At 38.7% G+C, this 12,128-nt stretch overlaps 1 long non-coding RNA gene across 1 annotated transcript; it reads left to right on the top strand.

The window, feature by feature from the left end:
- The first annotated feature begins 1,848 nt into the window (after nucleotides 1-1,848).
- On the top strand, nucleotides 1,849-3,381 carry LOC139147773 (uncharacterized). The gene is made up of 2 exons (XR_011555797.1): nucleotides 1,849-2,075; nucleotides 2,812-3,381. It is a non-coding gene; the product is annotated as an uncharacterized lncRNA (long non-coding RNA).
- The last annotated feature ends 8,747 nt before the right edge of the window (nucleotides 3,382-12,128 follow it).

Below are 12,128 nucleotides of genomic sequence, written 5' to 3'. Positions count from 1 at the left end.
AACTGGTATGTGGACAAAAGATTTGACTTTAGAATTTCACCAAAAATGTTCATCCCACATCCTGAATATTTTTTCCCAATGAAAAACTTGCTATACTTGTGCATACACAGACGTTCAATAATTAACATAATTGTACATGATTAGAATATGATGGTTCAAGGTGCATATGATGTGTACAAGAAATCTGATTATGGAATTTCACTGAAATTTTTCATCCACTATGCTGGGAATCTATGAGGAAAGTATAATTTTTTTCCCAATACAAAAATAGGTTAACCTGTGTATTTATGTACTCTCGATTATCAATATTAATGTACTTGATTAGGCTAGGGTGGTAAGAAATGGTGTGTTCGCCAGAAATTGAATTTTTGAATTTTTCAAAAATGTAGATTAACTGTACATTGAAGTCTATGAGGAAACTATGAATATTTTTTCCAGTACAAAACTATCAAAATCTGTGTTTTTATAGACATTTGATAATTCATTTAAAGTACTTAGTTAGCCTAGGATGGTTAAAGGTTATATGTGTGCAAGAAAATGGATTTTTGGAATTTCATCCAAATGTTGATTCACTATACATCGGAGTCTATCAGAAAACTAAGAATTATTTCTTTACATGCTAAACTAAGTGATTTGTGCTTTTATAGATGTTTGATAATTGATACAAATGTACTTGATTCAAATAGGGTATTTGAAAGTTCAAATGTGGACAACAATTATGATACATGTATTGGAATTTCACCTAAAAGTATTATTTAACTTTTCATGGTACTAGTAGTCTCAGTACAGGTAATGTTAAATAATATCCCTGACAAACTTGCTATATCTCTAATATGTAAGTAATAGGAATTGTTCATTGCCCTCAGTGAGCTCGATTTACGATAAGACAGGCCTCAGAGGTGCCAAGTCAAGATGTTCATGTGACAGATAATTATACTTTTGTTCAGATTTTATACAGTTGAATAACTTCAGAGAATGAATTCATTCAACGCATCATTTTTATCTCCCAGAATATTTCTGAACACTGAAAATGCTATTTGACGGGACGGATACTTATGAAAATTAAGTTACCCACCCCTCTGAGCTGTTTGAAAAATACATGACCCCCCCCTTTGCAGTTTTCAAATTTGAGGTGACCCCTGGATTTTGCCGGCCCAACCCCGGCCATAATAACTGAACGCTCCCTAAGTTCAACTGAATAAACACAATATTTATCATAAGAAGAGTCTTCTTACTCTTCTTTGTCATGGATTGAGATAAATGCCATGACTTAATGAACTAAAATATTTCCCTGATACAAATGTGGGATCGTTTTACAACCTGATAACAATGTCTGGGACTAATCTTACAATTAAAGGTCTTGTGGCGCAGATGACAAATTGATCTGTTTGTGTATAAAGTGGTTGACGTCAAATACTGTTAACATTAGCCGCCACAGCAGAGAGTCAACTTATGAACGGAAACAATCGATCATCCTGCACCGCGATGTTCACCGCCGCGACGTCTACTAAGGGAGCGCAGAGTTCACTGGGCGCCCTCAGAATAGACCAACATTAGCTGTCATGATAGGGGTGGTCGTTCTTCTGATTACAAATATAAAGGACTACACATCCCAGACCGTTAATTACTTTTTAGCTTAATTGATGAGAAATCTGATAGGAAGAATTGGTTCAAGTGAAGACTGATTAAAAATAATGTTACATGAAGCAAGAAGTGGCGTTTCTGAGAATGTTTCGAACGCATCCCATGCTAGACGGTTAATGTGTCCTTACCCGAAATTTGCACAGTGGACGAATCCAATTTACCCTTTCAGGAATTCGTGCAGTCGTGACGGATGCTGTTTACAGTAAACTTCTGTGTGCGCGGTGGTCATCACATACACAAAAAGGGTCGTCCAAGTCTAAAACTCCTCGTCTAATTGCCCATGATGTCCGAAGCAGAAATCAAGGCGGTCGCTGAAGAACATGCCCGGAACTTCATGGTCGCGTACAATGCCGGACAAACCGTCGTCGAACTTTTCTCCCCTAATTGTGAAATGCTGCCGCCAGCAATGCCTGCCTCGAAGGGCCGAGAAGGTAAATATGATTAATCAAACACTTAATAAATGCACACTTATTCAACATTATTCGAATGGATCGCCATCAGTGGTACTACTTGTCCTTAGGGACTCATTTCAGTACATAAAGGTAACATGCACATCTTCCAGAGAAAATCGAAGTTGTGGCGGTCTGCAGTTGTTTGAAGGTAAAACGTAGACATTAAGACTTTGCCACGTTTTTTGTGCAAGAGGCCAAGGTTTCAGCCAAGGGCCTGTGGTTGTGCTAATGGAGCGATGGTATCTACAAGATATACGCACTGGCCTTGAAGTGAATGATACCGAGTTCACAGGTTCACAGAAGTAAAGTAGGTCATTGTCACCAAGATCACAAGTTATTCAATACAGCTCTTCTTTAGGGTAGATACATCACAAGAACGTAAACAGTAAATGGGATGCTCGTGAAAGTAACAATCTGGGGAACTGAGAGAGAGAGAGAGAGAGAGAGAGAGAGAGAGAGAGAGAGAGAGATTTCTGCGCGGGGAAAGTGGAGAAGGAAATCTAGTGGATAGCGAAGAGTAATTTGGAATTCGTATGAGGAGGCCACTAACGAACAGCTTTCTCTAAAACACACCCTGCATTTTAAATTTCTTCAAACTCGCTAAGAATAATATAATGCAACTCACAACACTGGTGGGTTCAGATTCTGGAAATCGGCTGCCCATGATTTGTTCAACATGATTTATCCAGTGACTTTCACTCGGGTTCTTACACAGGGGTCCAGAAGACGCAAGACGCGACGATGGCTCAGGGCTACGTCTCAGCCAATCTCGCCGTCGAGGAGATTGTCGTTCTCGGCGCGAATAGTTTCTACACCACGTTCCGATGCGTACTTTCCAAGAAGGATGGGTCCGAACGCCACGGGAAAGGCCTCTACGTGTGGAAGAAAACGGGTGAAAAATACCTCATCGAAGTGAATATCTGGAATTACGATGACTGATGGTGACCTTTGACCCGAATATTGTGGATCGCCGCTTGTGGTCGTCGTTCGAACAAAAGAACAGTTATCGCAGTTGTCAGTTTTGCACCAGGAACGCCGACAGGCTCGAATTGCTGGAAGGTTGAGTGAATATAAATTAGAAATGTCAGTAAAGGACAGTAGGGTTCAGCTGATAGACCTTTAGCAATGTTTTGTAGTATATATTCTAGAGAATTGATCTCCAAAATCTAGTTGTTTCATCAGGCGGAAAGTCTGAAACTGTTGTTTGGTGCTGATAGGCGTATTTTGTTATACTGTTAGTTTGTAGATTTTATGAACTGTAAAGAAGAAAAGTCCGCAAAGTGTACATTCTCTTTGTCTCCATCTTTCACACTCTCTGTATATTTGATAGTCTGTTCACCTCTTTCTCCCCTCTCCCCGCCACACACACATACACCCACGCACCCACCCTTCACCCCCACACACTTATACATAGAAACAACGACCTCTGTCGTCACTCTAGTTTTAAACCAGTTGTTGAAGCGATCACCATACCTGCCATACATCTGGTAACTCGACAACAGGCACGAAACTCAATTCAATAAAATGTGGTGATTCTAAATAGTATGTTAAAGGGCCACGACCTGTAAATATTGACTTTTTTTACTATTCTTTTAAGTCAACTGCAGTTCCTTGTTCTACTCTCCAAAGCATGTTGAAACACAATATTCAGCTTGTCAACTCAGCCTGTACACGTTGTTGAGAAATTATGAATTCTTGTCCGGACCAGACTTTACTTGTAAACAATGACAGTGCACTTTATTACACACGTACAGGCTGAGTGAGAAAATTCAATATTGTGTATCTAAACATGCTTTTAGGAGTACAACCAAAAAACTATAATCTGTCATCAAAACATAAAAATTGTGAAAAAAATCAAAAGTTACAGCTACCGGCCCTTTAAACCTCTGTACTCGCGCAATTTTCATGGCCATAGCCATTTTGCATATCTGTAGTTGCCACTCTCTCCTGTCAAAACGTACATTCTAGACGATTATCTCAAGTACTGTGAAGTCAATTCAGCTTAGTGGCCCATAGTTTTGACTCTTAGCGTATGTTAGTGATGTAGCCAGCCTTTCAGGGGCGTACTCGATATACCTTCGACGTATGTGTCAAACTGGTCATTTCATGAAACGTGATTTTTCTATTTTTTACGCTAGAGGTGATCTATGATACTTGGGAAGCGACTAGTCTTTTGAGTGACAGTGAAAACACCCAATGTTTATGTGTGATACATTAGGTTAATTGTTTTGATAAGTATGAAATATTCAGGAAGAGTTATACATATTAGTCAGCTTGCTAGTTGCTGGTGGTAGTTATGTATACCTGAACTTTTGACGCAATTTCTCCTTCTTAAGCAGTCGTTGAAAATGGACATTGTGTGTAGTACATGGGTCTCAGTTCAACAGACCTTCAGCACGATATTAAGTGTGTATTCAAAATAGTGAAATCATTCCAGATAACCAGTCCAGGCTTTTATCAATAATAGAATGAAAGAATGTTACTTTGCATATGTAAAATTGCCAAGACGGGTTTGTAATACTGCCTTCTGATTACGAAAGACTGTCAACTTGTTAATATGGTGAGGCATTCACTCATGTGGTCGTCAGCGTTTTGTCAACCATTAACTTGAAAGCGCGCCCGCTGTGGTGGCTGGCATAACTTACACGTATGAGAGACCTACTCTTATTGCACCTCGGGAGATTTATTTTCAATATTCATCTGTTCATCCTGATGTCTCGCGCAGCACTTTTTTTTAGTTCTTCCATGTGTAAATCGTTATGTAAAAATCAACTTCGTCATTCCAGGTTTTGTTAGTTTGTTGTTTGTTTGTTGTTTGTTTGTTTTATTTGAGAACAAAGTCAAAACTAACTGGCAGTGCGGTAAAGCTGACGGGAACTGAAGTGTGCCCTCCGTACAAATAGTGGATCGTTTTAGTCAATCTCATGAATTTCTCACACAACCATCTCCCGGCACCAAAGTGAGTCAGTGCAGCGTGCGGTGCTCTTGCAAGTGTACATGTACTCTGTGTGCCTCAGATCATGGCCTTTGTACCCTTCCAGACTGGCCTAATGTGGTGTCAAATCCATGCCAACATTACTACTTTATATTTTACTATTCTAAATTCCATTTTACAGTTCAACATTTCTCTCGACTTTCAGTATTATTATTCTTTATCAATTTTACAACCCGACTTTCTATAATCTCTTTTTACACTCTATATTTCTCTCGACTTTCTGTATTACTGTTCTATATTCGATTTAACAACTCAAGTTTCTATGCCTCTTTCTTCATTCTATTTTACATTCTACTACTCCAGCAGCTTCTTCATTATGTCACAGTTTCACCATTCAATGTCATGATAGTAGTATTATTTCACATTTCAACATCATTACTCCCCATTTGTTTCGCTAAATTTCATTTTACAATCTAACATGACATATTAACACTTTGATTTTCGAATTTCATGTCACACTTGTCATAAAAGTTGGATCTGATGATTACCTACATGTATTCGCACAAGAAGAATTCAATTGTGGTGAATTTTGGATTTTGCAGAATTGGAATTATTCATGTTAGGGAGACCTCTATCAATGTTGGAGTGACTTTACAGAACAACCGACTGAGACCCAGATTCCGACGCAAATCTCGCACAGATTTTCTTGCATTTGTGATCGTGTTTGTACCGTTATATGTATTTTTCACGATCGGAATAGTTGTCTTTCTGCGCGTTTTAATAACGCCTTACTTTCATACATATGTATGCTTACTGTGGAACCTGCGCATAGATCGTGATGCATCAGTCGCCTACATCAAGGTGTGGAACATGAGGGGAGACGCGGAACATGTTGGAACTTCCGCTAGGTTCATCAAACAGTAAGCTGTTCCCGTGTGCCATACCACAGACAAATATTGACAGACTGGAAACGCGGCATGCCTTTTGTTCCATGGTCGTCTCGGTGGACTATTGGCTTTTCATATTAAAATGAGCTTCAAAGGTGTTAAACTTTTTGGAGACTTTGTTTGTGGTTGAAAATTGCACGAGATTATGCGAAAAATACGACGAGATGGCATGGTACTGCCAGTCGACGTCGCGTAGCAACCATAGTTACTTTGTGAGCTCTCAGGCCAGAAACACTGCTTCACGCCAATCAAAACATAACACGCCAGCAGTTTCATAAACATGTCCTTCCTTGACGCACGTGTAAAAGATGGTATGACTGACCGTAAACCATTGAGTAAAACCAGACAGTATCGATAAAAGACTTTCAAATTTGATTCAAACACACTCATTATATATTCATAAAAATATGAGAGAAATGTTTAAAACGGCGAAACTCACTTTCCTGAAGCTCAAAACACTCCCGTTTTCGCCAGCATGTCAATTCCGCTCAGCACCACACGACAACAACAACACAAACTTTGCAGAACATACTTTCGCTTAACTATTGGCGAAAATCCGAAAATTACCGAAGGATGCATGGTCGGCACAACCTGAGGCACAGGCGACCCATAAAGTATTACTGAGATTTTCACACTGTTTTCTCTATCATTTTCTCTGCTTTCTTCATGCTCTGAATGATCGGAATAGATAAAATAAATGGTTTACATAACCTAACCTAGCCTCTGTGACTCTTTATTTAGTTTTCACTCCATTACATGGACGTATATCTCTCATACACACATGCTGTAATTAATTAGTCAACACAACTAATTATGCTAATCCATGGACTTATCAGGGATTTTACAGGTTGGTCAACATCGCGAAAGATAGGAATGGTTACGTTTTCATTAACATCACTATCTTTCCGATGTTGACCAACCTCTGATAAGTCCATGGATTAGCATAATTAGTTGTGTTGACTAATTAATTACAGCATGTGTGTATGAGAGATATACGTCCATGTAATGGAGTGTAAAATAAATAAAGAGTCACAGAGGCTAGGTTAGGTTATATAAACCATTTATTTTATTTACTCCGATCAGTCAGAGCATGAAGAAATGAGAGAAAATGATCGAGAAAACAGTGTGAAAATCTCAGTAATACTTTATGGGTGCCTGTGATCTAGCCAGGGAGTCTGACTGGCAGCCACGCTTGACTTTTTATCGACAAAACGTGTGCTTTTATCTAACAAAATTTGTATTTTTATCGCCCCAAAATTTGTTTTTATCCAACAAATTGAGCAATTTTTATTGGACAAAACAAGTGTTGTTTTATCAGACAAAAGCTGTACTGTAACAGTTATCTGACAAAGTTTGGTTTGTATTTAATTTAGGCCACACTCATCCTTTAGAGATTGAGACTATGAAAACGGGTTAAGGGTGCGAAGGCTTGGTCAGAATTCAAATGAATATATTGTTCCTGAGGTAAAATGACCCGCTATATCCCTACCAGGTTACCCTTCAAGTGACTGGTGTATCGAGGTGTATGGCTTACACAGATAAATGTCGATGACAGCACGTTAGTATGACCATCTATAGTTTCAGTTCATATTCGCTGCTCAAAAAGGCAAGTTTAAAAATCATCATAGAACTGTACAAATACGATCACAAAACAAAAGTTCGTCTTCAGAAGAGCTATGGATAAGGTTCTAAGATCTGATGAGTTCTAAGATCTGCGTCTGAATCTGTTTCTTAATCGGACTTTTTCTAAAGTCAACCCTACATCGATAGAGGTCGCTCTAACCACTGTTCGGGGAGGGGGGGGGGGGGGGGACGTGCTCTAACATGAAATTTTAAATTCTGCAAAATCCTAATTCTCCTAAATATTTCAGTGCTTTGCCTCAACAAACAAAAAAAACAAGCAAACAAGCCAAACAATAAAATCGTGTTTTAAAATGTTTGATTCGGGTCATATAGGGATACTGTTGTTGGAGAATACATCGCAAGCCCCGGTACAAATATCAGTATCTTACGGCGCAATTGCACTGTCTCTCTTATGCTTTCATACTCTCTTGCCATGGGGTTCTGCATTTCTTATCTGACTAGTAGTTGTTGTTATCTTTCTTTCGATCTGTTTACATGCGACCCAAATAAAGCAAAGTATAAACGTAAACCAAGGTTGAGATAGTTTTTGTTGTTACACTTGACGTTGTAAAAGTATAATGCTTGGGAGAGGCTAAAGTTCACAATGGCGAGAAACTAATAAATCTTCCTTTTGTTACAAATCAATGTCTTCGTCTCGCTCTGGGCCATAAGAACAATGGCTTCCTTCGTACGAATGACATGTAAGGACGTGGTTTATAAATTTGAAAACAGCGTTTTCGTTAACCTTGACAACTCTATCCTACAGAGTTGTGTACTGCATGTACTTAACCTGCTACTCAACAAATTCACACTAAAATAATTATGGAAAGAGCATTCATGGCTATTTCCTCAGAATTTGAGGACAGAGAGCATGTTTCGTGTCTCTGGCTAAATTGTTGCATTTCGGTCGAGTATTTCTGTGTGTCGCGCTGTAAACCCTGGCTAGGTTTGTGTTGGGACCGTGACCTAACGAGAAGTCTGTCCTTCTGTAACAATTAGGAACTTAAGGGGACATCCACGACATGTCGGAACTTACGCTAAGCTCACTCAACAGTAAGATGTTCCCGTGTGCCATCATATCTCGTCTTCCGGCCCACTCTAAGTATTTGTGAATGCAGCCCTATACGTGGAGGCGACGGCATGTTATTTGTATAAGTCCATATTGCTCTATGTTCCCGTGTGAGCTAATTTCCATTCTCCCTACAGAGATTGCAGCGCTGCGTGAATAATTCGAACCTAGCTAGGGACTCTCACTGGCAGCTACGCTTGACTTTTTTATTCGACAAAACGTGTGCTTTTATCCAACAAAATTGGTATTTTTATCACACATCAATTTGCGTTTTTATCCACCAAATGTGTCATTTTTATTCGACAAAACTATTGTTTTTTATCCGACAATGAAATTGTACTATTATCTGAAAAAGTTTGGTTTGTTTTTAATTTAGGCCAATCTCATCCTTCAGAGATTGAGCCTATGAAAACGGGTTCAGAGTGCAAAGGCTTGGTCAGAATAGTCCTTGAGGTAAAGTGACCCGCTATTTCTCTACCAGGTTACCCTTCAGGTGACTTGTGCACTGGGGTATATGGCTTACACAGGTAAATGTCGATGACAGCACGTTAGTACGACCATCTATAGTTTCAGTTCATATAAGTATAACCAGATATGAGCTGAATGTGCTCAAGTGTTTTACAACAAATTCATTAATAGTAGTATGCTTCACAGAACAATCAGATATCTGTTATATCACTATATGTAGCAGGTTTTATCAACTTCGCACAGTAACTCTCAGAGTTTAATCAGAAATGACAAAACTTTATTTAATATGCAAATGAGCTGTAAGTTAACTTGACACTTCTCAATGCTTCATGGGACAATTAGATATCCACCAGATCAACATTTGTAGCACGTTTCATTAAATTTAATGCTGTAATTTAAAAGTAATATCACTAATTACAAAGTTCATTAAATGTGCAAATGAGCCCTTAATTAACTTGACACTGTTCAATGTTTCATAGCACAATTAAATATTTATCAGATCAATATCTGTAGCAGGTTTCACTAAATTTGGTTTCGTAATTTCAGAGTTATATACCTAATTACAAAGTTTATTAAATATGCAAATGAGCAGATAATTAACTTCACACTAGTAAATACTTTACAATACAGTCAGACATCTGTCGGATTAGTATATGCAGCAGTTTTCATCACATTTGATGCAGTTTTTCCGGAGTTATATGACTAATTACAAAACTTCATAAAATATGCAAATGAGCTATTTATTAACTTGACATTGCCCAATGCTTCTAAACATAATTAGATATATATCAGATCAATATTTGTTGCACGTATCATCAAGTTTGGTGCAGGAATTTCAGAGTTATGTCACTAATAACAAAAGTTCATTAAATATGCAAATGAGCAGATAATTGACATGACACTCATAGTATCATCATGATGTTCTGAGATTGTCATCTCTAAAACGTTTCATGAAATTTTGTGCAGTATTATATATTGCCTGAATACATGGGTTTAGGTGCCCCAGAGCAGGGGACAATTTTCCCGACGCCAGGAGGGCAAATTGTCTCCTGCTGCGACGGCACATAAACCCATGTATTCAGGCAATAATATTTTTATTACATGCCTCTTCACAGTTAATGCTATATGACATTTAGTTACATCCAGGGCATTTTAAAACAATTTTACAATTATCGACCAGCATCAAACAGATTTTAACGAAAATCAAAATAGCAGTGCGCACATGGATATTTTACATCTAGCGTTAAGCGTCTACTTTGACGTCGAAAACATCGAAAGGCTTCACTGGCCCGGGTAACCATGGAAACCGGTCAGTACATCGTTCACCGGCCCGCTAACATCCCGGATGTTCCTATTCAAATCAATGCACTGATTTGCATTCATCTCGAGGCATGAGTAATGCTTGATATATGTCTACACTGTCATTACAGTCTCCAAAGGAAAACCACTGTACGGAAAAAAATGATATTGCATAACTTCATTACTATGCAAGCCATACTAACCAAAATCTAATCATTTCTTGCAAGTAGCATATGGTAGCTGTGTACCAAATCTGACTCGAATCTGTTCTTGCGTTTTTGAGTTATCGTGTAAACAGACTGACAGACAGATGCACACACACACACACACACACGGATAGACAGACAGACGTCGCTATGACATAAGCCCACGTGTGTGAACACGTGAGCTAAAAATCATCATAGAACTGTACAAACATGGTCACAAAAAGGACATCTGCAGAAGAGCTGTGGATAAGATTCTAAGGTCTAATAAGTTCTACGATCTGCATCTGAATCTGAGTCTCAGTCGTTTTTAGCTCACGTATTCACACACGTGAGCTAATGTCGCAGCGATATCTGTCTGACATATCATTTTTTATACAATGGTTTCCCTATGGAGACAGTAATGACAGTGTCGACATATATCGAGAAATTCTTCACAAAATTTCATGAAACTTTTCATAGATGACAATCTTAGAACATTATAATGATACTGTGAGTGTAATGTCAATTATTTCTCTAAAGTTAACCCTACATCGATGACGGTCGCTCTAACTTGAAGAATTCAAATTCTGCGGAATCCGAATTCTCCTAATTATTTCGGTGCTTTGTCTCAACAAACAAACAAACAAGCAAACAAGCGAAACAATAAAAGTCGTGTCTTAAAATGTTCAAGTTGGGTCTTATGGGGCTCTTGTTGGAGAATACATCGCAAACCCATGAACAAATATCAGTATCTATACGGCGCAATTGCGCTCTCTCTTGCCATGGAGTTCTGTATATTTTTATCTGACTAGTAGTTGTTGTTATCTTTCTTTCGACCTGTTTACTTGCAACCCAAATAAAGCAACATGTATGCGTATAACAGGGTCTGAGATAGTCTTTGTTGTCACATGAGACGTTGTAAAAACGTCATTCTCACGGATGCCGCATAATGCTTCGGAGTGGCTAAAGTTCACAGTGGCAGGAATAAATCAATCTTCATTTTGTTAAGAAGCAATGTCTCCGTCTCGCTCAAGGCCATAGGAACAATGGCTTCCTTCGTACGACTGACATGTCAGGACACGCTTTATAAATTTGAAAAAAAGCGTTTTCGTTAACCTTGACTACTCTCTCCTAGAGAGTTGTGTACTGGATGTAATTAATCTGATACTCAACAAATTCACACCAGGAAAAATAAGTGTAGATTTCATGGCTATTTCCTATGGAAGACCGGTCACGACATGCGACATGCGAGTTTTTTTTAAACTGCGACCTGGGAGTTCTTAAACTGCGACATGCGAGTTGCAAAACTAATATGACGTTTGCATACATGTCATTTCGTTCTCCTCCTAACGATGAATTACAGAGGTAGAGACGAGCTTATTTCTGCATACTTCTACAATGAATACACCGTGAGAGAAATAGCGACCACGTTAGGACTCAGACGGAAGACCGGTCACGACCTGCGACATACGACCTGCGTCTTTAACTGTGATCTGCGACCTAACC

This window comes from Ptychodera flava, chromosome 13 (genome assembly GCF_041260155.1).
Source record: "Ptychodera flava strain L36383 chromosome 13, AS_Pfla_20210202, whole genome shotgun sequence".
In the NCBI taxonomy this organism is placed as follows: Eukaryota; Metazoa; Hemichordata; class Enteropneusta; family Ptychoderidae; genus Ptychodera; species Ptychodera flava.
Note: the sequence above shows the minus strand (reverse complement) of the source record. Positions and strands in the feature narration are given on the sequence as shown.